Consider the following 13092-nt stretch of genomic DNA (forward strand, 5'->3'; position numbering starts at 1 on the left):
TACTATTTTACCTGCTGTCATCTTGCTCCTGTCTGGAATAGCTTACTCTTCCCGGTGCGGTGTTTTTATTTCATCTGGCCTTCATCCAGTGTGGGAAGCGTCAAGCGTTGGCAGAAAATGGCAATTTATAGGTGATGTGGTTTGGCAGCTTAAGTTACAAATGCTGTGAACGTTTCTATTCTCCCTCAGAGGTAATGTTGTGCCGATTGATACACTTGGTCCTTCATTCAAGAACCTCTGAAGAATAGTCCCTCCGGTGAGTTCTTGCACTTTTACTCTTTCGTTTGACAACCCCTGAACTCGCTACCTACTGCTCATTTGTTTGGTTTTACTGCTTCTTGCGTGTTACTTTGCATAAGAACTTTAGTGTGCAAGCTCTTTAAGCATCGGAAGCAATCGTAATTACAGCGCTGCTTCAATGTCAGTCTACTGTAACATTTAGCTTTGCCGTGTTCAATTTCTCACCGTACTACATGTTGATGACTGTTGTCTGACGGTTGGCCGGCTGCGATCTCCTCTCTTCCTCTACTCCCGTTCATCTGATGACGTCTTTGGAATGCTTCGGGGAGTTGGTGAAGCGAGATTCTCCTCATGTCCTTCGCTCCTGTGACGCTTGTGACGCCTTTCTTTGGAGACACGTCCCTCACGCTTCTTACGTCGCTACGACTGACGTGGCGCCCATTTTGTGTTTAGTTTGGTTGCCACGACAACAGCTTGCTCTGTGCGCTTCCCGGTTGCTGTTCGGCGTGTCTGAGGGCAGCTGTTCAGTGCTTCGTTTTATTGTCGGAGCTCTCGTCTGCCAACCACGTTTCATGAGGCATTTGTCTTTCGGCTGCAACGTTTCTTCATGCCTCAGCACACAGACGACATTTGAGTCACTTGTTCGATTTTGGGACACTATGCGTGAACTGCCACTGGGATCACTAGTAGGAAACCGGCGAGGCCCGTATCTTTCCTTCTTCGGTCTTCTCATCTTGTGGGAACATTCAGCGATGACCGCGCACAGCTGTGTACAGATCCCAGGTGAGAGATCGCTCACCGGAGCTGATATTATTAATGTATTTGTGTAACAGTTCTCAACGCCTGATGTGTATCATTTAACACAGTTTTGTTTTGTATAGGAGTGTGTTTTTAGCATGGGTAATTCCTGGTGCTTCTTTACAAAGTGTGTCGTAGTATGGTGTGGTGGGTAGTCAATGCTCATCCTTATTGTCTGGGTTGGTATCCTGCAGTGTACCCTTTCTAGGGGAGGTGGTTTTTGTGTGGGTAGTCCATGCCCCATGTTGTGGTGTATGTTCATCCATATTGTCAGGGTTGGTATCCTGAAGTGTACCCTATCTAGGGGGGGTGGTTTCTGTGTGGGTAGTCCATGCCCCATGTAGTTGGTGTTTGTGGGTAGTCCATGCCCCATCATTTGTCCCAGGGTTATTGTCTTTATCCTGCGGTGTACCCCTTTTCTGGGGAAGTTGGTGTTTGTGGGTAGTCCATGCCCCATAGTTTGTCCCAAGGTTTTTGTCTTCTTCCTGCGGTGTACCCTTTTCAGGGGAAGTTGGGTGCTTGCGGGTAGTCCATGCCCCATGTCTATTCCCAGGATTACTGTCTTGCGGTGTACCCTTTGAGGTTGTGTGTTTATGGGTAGTCCATGCCCCATTGCCCAGGGTTATTTTGCTTACCCTGCGGTGTACCCTTTTCAGGGGAGGTTGTGCGTTTTTGGGTAGTCAACGCCCATTTTTATTCTCAGGATTGCTGTCCTGTGGTGCACCCTTTTCAGGGGAGGTTCAGTGTCTGTGGGTAGTCCATTCTCCATACTATGCGCTGACCCCCTGCTTTTGGTGGAGATGGTTTGTGCACTATTTTCCTTTCAAGGTCTACCTTCTTGCAGCTACAGGCCAGGGCTTCATTTTGGTAAGATTTCGAGCTGTGAATAGCACATCTTTTTCAGGGGTAGTTTTTTTTTTTTTCCTTTGGTGAATTCTTGTCAAAGGGGTTCGCTCTCTTGGGTTATTTTTAGTGAGTCTTACCCCTATTGTCTCTCTCCCAGTCTACACTCATTCTTGTTTCTAGGGTGTTTACCCTGTGGTGTACCCATGTGTGGGGAGGGTATGAGTATCTGCAGCTAGCTTAGCTGTTGGTCTTGTTTTCTTTTTTTCTCGAAACCTTGCTGTTTCGTTAAGGGAGGGGGATGTGGCATATTATGTCATAATGTTGTTCTCTTTGTTCTTTTCTCTGCTGATGATACCTCATGCTAATGTCATCTCATGTTGTACACTATTACTTTGGGTTCTTCTTATTTGTGTACTTCCCTGCTGATTGTTGCATTTGGGGTATTGTTGCAGATTATTCCTTTATTCTGCTTTTACTCCATAAGGGAAGAGGATGTGTAGTAAATGTCCTCTCCACTGTTCTTCTCTGGCTAGACTGTACTATGTTTTCTATGACATCATAGAATGCCAGGGTGTCCCTCTAGCTCACTGTGCCTTTCTATTACTTACTGTGGCAGTTGGTCATCTCAGGCTGAGCTGCTAACAGCTGGCTTCTGGTAGGGTTTTCCTTATAATCTTAACCTGTCTATCTAACCTGGAAGGAACCTGCAATAAAGGATCTTAACTTATCAAGTGGACTCTGCATCCTCAGTTACCACATAGTGCGCTTCACAAACCCCTGATTGATTGATTGATGTGTTACTTGGAAGAGTACATAATGTCAAAAAATATATCAACTGAGTAAACTATCAACTTGACTCAGTGAATAGCGATACTGTTGTAAGGGTTGTCAATAAATATCCCATATTCAGTCAGTAAGGCACATACTACAGAAACAGATCATTAGGTAGTATTTAATGTACATAAGAGGACGCCATGTCTAATAAACCTACAATCCATCTGGGGCTCTGGTGACATCTACAAACCACTCAAACTTCCCAGGATGGTTTATCATGTCACTGAACCCTAAAATGGCCTTACTTAAACGAATATTATACACGGTCCCCAAATATTCATCTTCCTTATGCTTGAAAGGAACATCAGTTGACAGTTCGTATCCAAGTTCCAGGGACATCAAATGTCATACGACACAACAGAGGGTAGATTGAGCAATAAGGCGTGTGCAGCGTCATCGGTAGCACTCCCTACTGCCACAGCGCCCACTAAAACCACAGTCACAAGGTGTTCGTTCAAACACTCTGGGGGTGGAGGGGGTACAGAGATGTTGAGGGGCACACACGCAGGAAGTGGGTGAAGCTGGGGCTCTGAATCTTCAGACTGTTGCCTCGGGCCTATGGGGCTGCGCTCCGAGTTAGTCTGAACGTTTCTACGCGCTTAAGAGACCCCATCCCCCACAAGGCCCGGTCTAAGTATCTTGCATAATCACTGTAATTGCAAGCAGACCATTACACAGATCTCTATGGCCAACTATACATCCCAAATAGGAGCACAGGTGTAAACCCAGGAAGAATGAAAGACATGCACGTCAAGAAGGTGAGCACTGAGCAGGCTGGATATAGCAGAAGACACAGGCAGAGTGCATATTGTGGATGGGCAGCAGTGCAGTGAGTGACCAGTCGGGTTGTCACTATCAGTCTCTGCACTCTTCTAAGTAAGTGATTTAAAGTCCACGCGGTGTCAGTATGTATAGCACATGCATCATGCTTGCAAAATTACAGGTACTACACAGCAAGAGATAAAAGTTAGTGTGGCAACTAAATGTGGAAACGAAAGACACCCTGTGCTTAATGAGGTAGAACTGACTGACTAATGCAGGTGTAAGGTTTAGGTAGCAAAATCTATATTAGCAATTATGAGCAAGGCTGTCAAGATGGTACAAAAATCTCACTCTAAAAAACAGCACGTTCTACAGACTTTGAAACCGGAAGCAAGTGATGCATTAAAGACTAGAGTAAGATGTCTAAGCAACATCACTTTCCATTCTTGTCTGGCCTTCTTAAAGATTTTCCATCATGCCCATCCCTTCTCTTAGTCCTACTCTCAATACGGTACTTCGGCACAGTGATCAAAATCAGTTACGATTGATAAGAGAGGGATTTATTAGCTAGGGTAGGGCACATGACTCACCTGTGACGTTTACGTATGTTGTTTTTCCCCCTTTTTCTTTTCACATACGCACTTCTTCTGTGTATTCTGGTAGCCTCTTCCTTTATCCCTCAATTTCTTCTCCCTTTATACTGCCACCACCCCTTTTTAATTTAGGCTTTTTCCCTTCCGTGTTATAATGCCCTCTTCTCTCACACCTCTCCTTTTTTCTCTCATACTCTTGTTCTGTTGCTCTCATTGCCTACTTTGAGGGTAAATGAGGTCATGAGTCAAAAAGCCTTGGTAGAACAGGTGACAGGGAAAGGTTTCCTTGGGAACTGTGTTGTAGTGGGCTTGGGTTTGCAGTGATAGGCACGGAGCTGGTGTCAGATGTTGAATATTGGATGTTTAGGTGTAGATAGGTTGTGAAAGACTTTGAATTGGTGACCTAAAGCCTGCGCTAGCGTTCAACTCATGAGGGCTTCATGGTTATGCATTCGTTTACAGTACAGTCCGGTTACAGGAGGGAGCAATAGGGTTAGTGTCCTTCCATTTCTGGTGCTCTGCAACAGTTTCAAGAAGTTCTTGGAGTTTCTTGTTGCTCAAATGGTTGTAATTTCTGATATTTAGAAGTTTCCCTCATCTTCACTGCATGATTTTTGCTCGCGAGAAAGTGTCACTCATAGTCTTTGAAATGTCACTCAAAATTCCACTAAAATTTTTAAAATGTCACACATGGCAATCTGAAACCTTGGCAGCTATGGTGCTGCTCCGCCCCGCCCCCCCCCTCTCCTCACGGCGCAGCCACTCCGGTCTCACTGGCCAGCTGAGCTCAGCTGACTCACTGACTTTCAGTGTCTGCACCCATTCCTGTCTGGGGTAGACAGGCTTACTTTTCAGGTGTTCTGCTGTCTGTTCTATTAAAAGCATAATTAGTTAAGTCTCAAATCTTTCTAAAGTCGCTCCAAAGCACGCCATTGTAAAAGCATCTTCGAACCGCAATTTTCAAAGCTGACAATGGAGGATTCAATATCGTAATTTCCGCTCAAACATGGCCTCTATATTAGCACAAGCCACCAATGGACCCTTAGATAAAATAGCTAAAGATACGTTGTATCTTTGAAACTCACGGCAGTAATCTGTGCTTCACAACTAGCGGCTACATCACCAAAATGAACGATCATCGAACGTCAGAGATGGGCGGACAGTTTGAAATACTTACTGTAGCCATAGTCGCATTCACGCGCCTCAGCTACCAGGTGAGGTGCTGCAGTGGTTTGCGCGGCCCGGCCATCAGAGACTCGAGTCTTGTATTGCACACCACTGACTCTGATGAGTCCCCCGCTCCCCCGTTCTGCCTACTTCCTCGAGAGCCGTTGGTGGCACACTCTGGCAGGTGGCAAAATGCGTGACAATGCATTCCAGTGCGGTGATGCGGATCACCGCACTGAAATGCGTGAGCTTCACGGTTAATGCGCGATACTTGGCAGGACTGCTGGAAGATGTCACTACAGCAGCTGTACCCCAAGACGGTGCTTCCCCAGCCATGTACACCCCAGGATAGTGGCATTGCAGCACATATACCCACACAGCAAGACAGTGCCTCCCTAAAGTACTTACAGCCTAGGTTGGTGCTACCGAAGCACATACACCTTACAAATTGACACCTAAAGAGGTAAACCCCAATTTGGTCCAACTCGAGCACATACTCCCAAATAAGGTTGCTCCACTGCAACTATCCCCAAGGAAATTGCTACTACAGCACAATGAATGGCAACGCAAGGTTAAAGTACGAGAAGGATGCAAGAATGGTAACTCAGGGACGAAACACACATGTGAGAAAGGGAACACGAACTACACAAGAGAGACAGCTGGAAAACACACACACTCTCATAGACTGCTTAACCAAAAAGAGAGAAGCAGCACCTGAAAAAGGAACAGTGGAAGGACATTAGTAATGGGTTAATGTCCCAAGGAGGGTACATATACTAGAAGGTGATGAAAAGCCCATTGAAGAAGACAAATAGGAAGCAAGCAAATGAGAGTGACAATAAAGCCAACCAACGGTAAGCAATGGGCGGGCTCTAAGCCAGCTGTTAGCTAAGAATATGTCTCTCAACAGACAGGGCATGTGCTCTCTTGTTGAGACCTGAAAAGGGATGAGGAATAGGGGTGAGAAAAGGGCACGGATTGAAACAGATTTTATTTTGCAGGTATTTACAATTGGAGTGTAAAGGGATATACAGTGATTTGAAACAGGAGCTACTATTGTAAATTTCCCACAGCACCCCCAGGGCCTGCAACCAGACCTGCCTCCCCAGTGTTTAGTTTAATTTGACCTATTATTGATTAAGCCCTAATACATGTAAAATATGAGCTTCTTATTTCAATTAACTAGTCACTAAAATCAATTTGAGAAACAAATGCCAGATACAAATTAAAATAAATTCTAAACGACAAGGCAGTCTTGTCGTTAAAAACGTCATCTCTTAATATATGAACAGGCAGGTTTGCAAAGCCTAATCAACACATTTCAGGTCATTTTTTTTCATTGACAGAACGTCAAATAAATTATTCACTCAACCCACAGGACACGTAATAAGCGTAATGCAACGTTTAGCCTCAACCCACTAAATTGCTTTCTGGCAGCTCTGTCATACCTACGTCACATTTTAGAAATTATAAAGACATTAAGGGTGGAACCTTCTGAGCAGAAAATAGAATGCAAGTTAGTCAACTAATCTCCTTGAAAGTCATACTAATGGTACATTGCATGGGCATCTCACCTCAGTGGCAACACACCCAGTGCTTAAAATAGAAGTGCAGATACCCTGAACCAGGGTACCTGCTCGTTTCAGAGAAGTGCCGGTACTCTCCAATTAAAAGTATTACGTCACTCTTGAAAAGTGCAGGTACTCTCCCTCTCAAAATACAAACGTGCCTATACTCAGTTCCGGCCCATTTAAAGCACTGAGCGCATCCAAACTGTGCGCTGGTGACAGCTTCTAACATTGGCCACTAGAGCCAACCCACTCAACTGCCCACCAAGTAAGCTGCTGTTACCACACAGTGCCAGATCATTGCCACTATTAAGGAGGGTAGAACTTGTGTGATGTAGAGTAGGAAAGACGACTCCGAGCCCATTCCACCCGGAGACAACCAGTGGTGACAAGGATCCTCGAGTCAGTCACAGGACTAGAAGTGTCTAAGGTGAACCTGTGTTTCTTTACTAACTTCCTCCCAAACCACTTCATGGTACCCAAACATTCCTCCTCTTAATATACCATCCGCCCCTTTTCCGCTCTCCAGTGGTCCCCGTGATAAAATACCTCTAGCAGGTGACTTAACGCACCCCACTCTGGCCCCCTTTCGAAAACATAACTTATGGGCATGAAGCGTATGGGCCCTTTTCCCCTTAGTATTAGCTTAATTCATTCACCCATTCATTCATTTGATCAGTCACTAATTCCGCTGTGCATCCATTCATTCAATTACTCTTCTATTCACTCGCTCATTCGCAACTACTCAGTTCTCTTTTGCCTCCACTCCTTTCCTGGCTTCCCTCGGATCCCGCACCTCACCTGTCCGGTCGGCAGTGTCCCTTCCCAGCTTTCTACCGCGAGCCTTGGTCTCTCTCCAGCTCAGTGAGTCCCGAAGGCAACGTCAGCTTTCGAATGCGGCCAACAAGGCAGAGGGGCGGTATATGCGGATCAAGCCTCGCCCTCACCCGAAGTGGGAGGAGCTACGCTTCCAAGCTGAACTTTCAAAGAGGAGTGGATGGAGTAGTGTACTCCAGAACCGAGCCTTGGTGTGTTTGAGCACTCTGCATGCCATATATTCCGTAATCCCGTTCTTTGGTAAATGGCACGGTCTCTGCTGCCCCCATGTGTATATACGTGAAACTTCAGTATGCAATACATAGTGAATTGTTAGGGCTCGCCTTTGAGACAGCTTCCTTAATAGAGCACTTATTATTTTCTCCAAAATATCATACACAATCAGTGGTCAAAGTGCGTAAAAAAGTATGGGAACTATGATGCTGCACGCGATGGAGGCGGGGTGAGTGAGTTTGGGAGTGAGGGTCAAAGGCGGGGCTAAATACAAAAACATTCTGTAACCTTTTTTTGGTCTTTTACCTTCCGATAACTACAATTAAAATAACGCACAGCTTAAATGACAAATACATTAAAGTTATGTTAATTAGTAAGAGATGCACTATCAGATATTATGAAAAATGTAATGCACCAGAGAGCCACATAATTGAATCCTGTTACGTGTAATGGAGAATGGTGACTTGTGTATGTTTAGTGCTACAAGTTCCCAGTCTGTGACAGAAAGCACTGTGAACATGTAAGTTATTATTTTAAACTTACATTACTCTCCAGTATAAGATAGTGTGCTACAAAATGGCCAAAAATTTTAAAGATAAAAAGTGCTTCCAAAATATACATTTTAGTAATACCCAGACTGTACATAGTGCATTTTTTATAACTGTTTTTTAAAAGCACACACTTTATAGCTTAGCTGGAAGCACATTTACATTTTTTTCAGGGTGCAAGAAGGCTTGTTTAGCTCTCTGCGTCTCCCTCTATTTCACAGCACAGTAGACCTAGGGTTACCAACTGGCATGGTGCAAATTCAGGACGGTCAGTGTAAAAATTCAGGACAAAGGGTCAAAATTCAGGACAAAAATTCAGGACAGAAGGTCAAAATTCAGGACGAAAATTTGGGACAAAACACAAGTTTTACAGACATATCGGAGGAGGTGGCACAATAATATAAAAGTAAGTAAATAGACAACCAAAATAAATACAAGTCAAAATATTTTATATAAGGTTGAGCCAATCGTGCACTTCACATTTTTCAGTATGCGCGCAACTTTGCAAAGCGACATCGGGCCCTTTCTGCAATCAAGATTTGTGCTGGTAACAATACAGATTAATAAATAGTATTTTTTTATTTGTATGTTGAAATTTGTCTTTTAAATGTACAGTGTATACGCTGTTAATCATTTTATTTTTATTTTCTCCAGCATGGCGCCAAGACAAAAGCAGAATGCTTTGCCATAGACAGTCACATGCAGGAGAAGGCACACCACATGCTGTCACTACAATTGGGCCCATTGTCATTCTAAAGTGCTAGTCAGATGCACTCTCAGAATGACAATGGGTCACTCCACAGTCTGCACGAGGGAGGTCTGGGAGGGGCCTCTGCAGGCAGCCTCTTCAGTTTAAAAGATAACTGCGAGAGGCCCCGAGTGAAAACTTTTAAACTCTCGGGACCTCTCGCATGGGAAACTGCATTCCTTACTCAGATTTCCCATTTCGATTTTAGTATGATGTCTGTAAGGCGTCCGTAATTTGAGATCCCCAAATTACGGACGCCTTGTGGACATCATACTAAAATGACGGACGGTCCGTGAAATTTACTGACGGTTGGTCACCCTAAGTAGACCCCCTGCCTTACACGTGCTGAAGCATTTCATCTGTCGAAATTAACTGTCCAGGACGGCCATCTTTTCGCAAAAAGTGGGGGAATGTTTTTTCTAAAGTTATAAAAGTATGTACATGTCATGCCCCTTAGATCCTCCCACCCCCACTGCGACCTCTGTACACAATATACATATCTAGAGGGGCTTAACGTCAGAAGGCTTCATCCTTTGATGTGTTGATTTGTCATTTGTATTTTTTTTCTGCCTGCCACTGCATATTGCTTGGGGCAATTGATCAGCTCTCTGTACACATTGGCTCTCCTCGCTTTGAGTTTTTTGGAAGCCCCACGCGATGGGTGAATACGGACTTTACAACTCTAATTGAGATGGGCTAATGCTATATATGTTTTATTGGGAGCACACTTTACACATGAATTTCCCGAACACAGGGAGAAGAATATTTAGAAAGCATTGAGGTTATAGGTGGCCACTTTATGAGGAAGTAAAAAATCTATTGAGTAGACACCGGAGGATCGGTTAGGAAAATTATTGTTGAGAGTTTCTACCAAGTTTGGACTGCCTGCATTCAGGGAGGACAATATTGGAAAGGGGCGACCACTCGGTCCCCCCGAACGTATGGTTGGGTGCCCCGATCCCCCCGGGAAGCCATTTTTGGGCGGGGGGCGTGGCCCGGGTGGTATGCCCAAAGCGGCGTAGCCGGGGCGCGCCTTTTCCCGCCCAAGAGGGGTTGTCCTAGACACCTACACCGAAGACCACGCCCAGTAGGCGTACCGGAGGAGGGTACACGCCCTCCCGCAGAGGAATAAAAAGAGCGGAAATCCGGAGAAGCGTCCTCTTGTTCCTGTGCTCTGAAGGCTGCACCCACTCGTTGCTCGTGAGCCCTCGACGGAACAAGCAGCAATTTTGAGAACTTGTAATCTTGTTGTTTCTCTTTCAGTTATTTGGAGTCGAAGAGTCCAGGACCTCGTTGATCGACCAAGAAGCAGATTACTCGGAACCATGGCTGGCAAGAAAGCAGGAAAGGGTTCCGAGACGGATAAGGTGTTACGCCTATTGTTGAACCGGATGGCTGGTATGGACCGAAAACTCGGACAAGTCCAATCGATCGGTCGAGGTTTGACGGAGGTCAAAAAACAGCTGGCGGCACTGACCAACCCGGGTCACCCTAAGAAGGTAATAGGCCCGGCCTTGCCGGGAGTCGTCCCCGAGGGCAATGGGAAACGGGTCAAGAAGAGGGCGGTTTCAGGGGAAGTCCCGGTTCCAGAAGTACCCCCAGTCGCCCCCGTCATGCCGGCAGGCACCCCGGCACCAAACCCAGATATAGGTCTGCCGATCCCGGTTGTGATTACTCCCGCTAATGATGAGGAGATGCCTCCCGAATTGGCCATCCAGTTGGCAGCTTGGCTCAAGAAAAAAGCAGGGGGGGTAGGGGCCCCTAGAGACCCGGCCGAGGAGGCCAGACTACTAATCGAGCAATTGCGGCAGTCGAGAGATGTCGCAAAGGCGAATGTTCCTCTTGTTTCCCCACAGGTGGCACTGGTAGGACCTGCAGTTGGTCACAAGAAGACGGCGGGAACAACGGCCGAACGTGGTAAGCTCGCATTGCCAATGGCAGGGGAGGGTTCATTACCCTCAAGGCGGGAGAAGGTGGCACAGCACATCCCGATGGCCACGAAAGAGTTAATTTGGGGAGACAAATATGTTAACATGTTTTCATTATTGACTGACCATCGCGAGATGGAATATGCGAAAACCCAGAAGGATTTGTGGCACCCGAGTGTATGGCGCGCCAAGATGGCGGAATTCAGGGTTGACGAGACAGTGACGAACTGGGTTAAGGCCTTTTCGATATTTACTGCAGTTATGGGGGAACGTAAACCCGAGCTGATGACTGAGTTAACTTGCTATCAAAATCGTATTATGGATTTTTATTCAATGTATGAGGGGGAAGAATGGAAAGGTTATGATATGAAATTTCGGAAAGCGAAAGAATACGATGCTACTTTGACTTGGGATTGCCTGGACTCGGTGTCATGGCACAAACAGCTCCTGCCAGGGGCGGCAGGTACGTCCTCGCCAGGCGGGAGCGGGTCAGGGTCCGTTCGCCAAAAGCCCGCTGTGCCCTTTCGGGCGGGTGCCGGTGGGGATTACCAGCCCAAGACCGGCGGGAATGACGGCAAGCGTGGGGTTTGTTGGGGCTTCAATCGAGGCAACTGTAACAGACCGCAGGGAACATGTAGGTTCCGGCATGCGTGTGCGGGCTGTGGGAACTCCTCACACCCGGAGAGTACATGTAGATATAAAAATAGCGGGACGGGAGGAAAAGGAGGGTCTAAACAGGAGTGAGGTAGAACGTTGTGACCGATTGCCTACACCCGTCGATATCATGGCTATGACTCCTTGGTTGAACAAATACCCTGATCATGTATCCGCTGGGGTGTTGAGGAAGGGATTCTCACATGGCTTCCACATCCCGGTGGGGGATCTTCGGGGGAACTCCTTTTGTAAAAACCAGTTATCGGTACAACACAACCCAGGCGAGGCAGAGAAGAAAATTGCAAAAGAAGTCAGCTTAGGGCGGGTGGCAGGGCCTTTTCATTACCCGCCGGTGGCGGAGTTCATCTGTTCCCTATTAGGGGTTGTCCCGAAGAAAGACCCGGGGGAGTTTAGACTCATTCATAACCTGTCTGCTCCAAGGGGTTCCTCGGTGAACGAGGCCATTGACCCAGAAGTTTGTTCAGTGCGGTACGCATCGTTCGATGATGCCGTGGCCATGTTAAACCACCTGGGCCCCGGGGCGCTGATGGCGAAATCAGATATCAAATCGGCGTTCCGGTTGCTCCCGGTTCACCCACAGGATCAGCGCTTGCTAGGTTTTGCATTTCAAGGGAGTTATTACATGGATAAATGCATGCCTATGGGTTGCTCCATTTCTTGTGCCTATTTTGAAATGTTCAGCTGTTTTCTAGAGTGGGCGTTCACCGAGGCAACAGGGCATAGGCTGGTTATGCACTATCTTGATGACTTCTTGTTCTTAGGAACAGCCGGCAATACGAAATGTGCGCAGGCGCTGCATGACTTCCGCGTCCTCATGAGGGAGTTTGGAGTTCCATTTGCACCAGGTAAGACGGTTGGACCATCTACTTCACTGGAGTTTCTGGGAATTGAGCTCGATTCTGTGGAGGGATGTTTCCGTTTACCGATGGAAAAGGTGTACAAGTTTAGGGCTTCCTTGACCCTATGCTTGGGTAAGGAGAAAGTGACCCTTCACCAGTTACAACAAACAGTGGGTCAGCTTAACTTTGCATTGAGGGTGATACCAATGGCCCGCCCCTTCTCACGCTCTATTGCACAAGCTATGGTTGGTCTCAAAGAGGGACACCACCGTACGAGACTGTCGGCAGAGGTTCGCCAGGATATGCGCATTTGGTTGGCATTTCTGGCGGACTTCAACGGTCGAGTCGTGTGGAACAAACCACCAGCGTCTTCAGATGAACTAGGTCTGTGGACTGACTCAGCGGGGAGCGTGGGATTTGGCGCCATCTTTGGTAATCGATGGTCGGCGCAAACATGGCCGACGTGGTGGCACTCCAGCGGTCTCCCAGGTAACAT

General features: G+C 46.7%; 1 protein-coding gene across 3 annotated transcripts in view; it reads right to left on the reverse strand.

The window, feature by feature from the left end:
- Positions 1-13092, reverse strand: part of GALE (UDP-galactose-4-epimerase) — a 182732-nt gene that overhangs the window by 96157 nt on the left and 73483 nt on the right. The window contains exon 1 of one of the 3 annotated variants that reach the window (XM_086955799.1): positions 7610-7724. The exons of 1 other annotated variant lie outside the window; for it this stretch is intronic. The gene's annotated coding sequence lies outside the window, so the exon portion shown is untranslated. Of the gene's footprint in view, positions 1-6093; positions 6178-7609; positions 7725-13092 lie in introns of those variants that run through there. One more of the 3 variants, XM_086955800.1, reaches the window with a different exon arrangement.

This window comes from Lissotriton vulgaris, chromosome 2_1 (assembly GCF_964263255.1).
Source record: "Lissotriton vulgaris chromosome 2_1, aLisVul1.2, whole genome shotgun sequence".
In the NCBI taxonomy this organism is placed as follows: Eukaryota; Metazoa; Chordata; class Amphibia; order Caudata; family Salamandridae; genus Lissotriton; species Lissotriton vulgaris.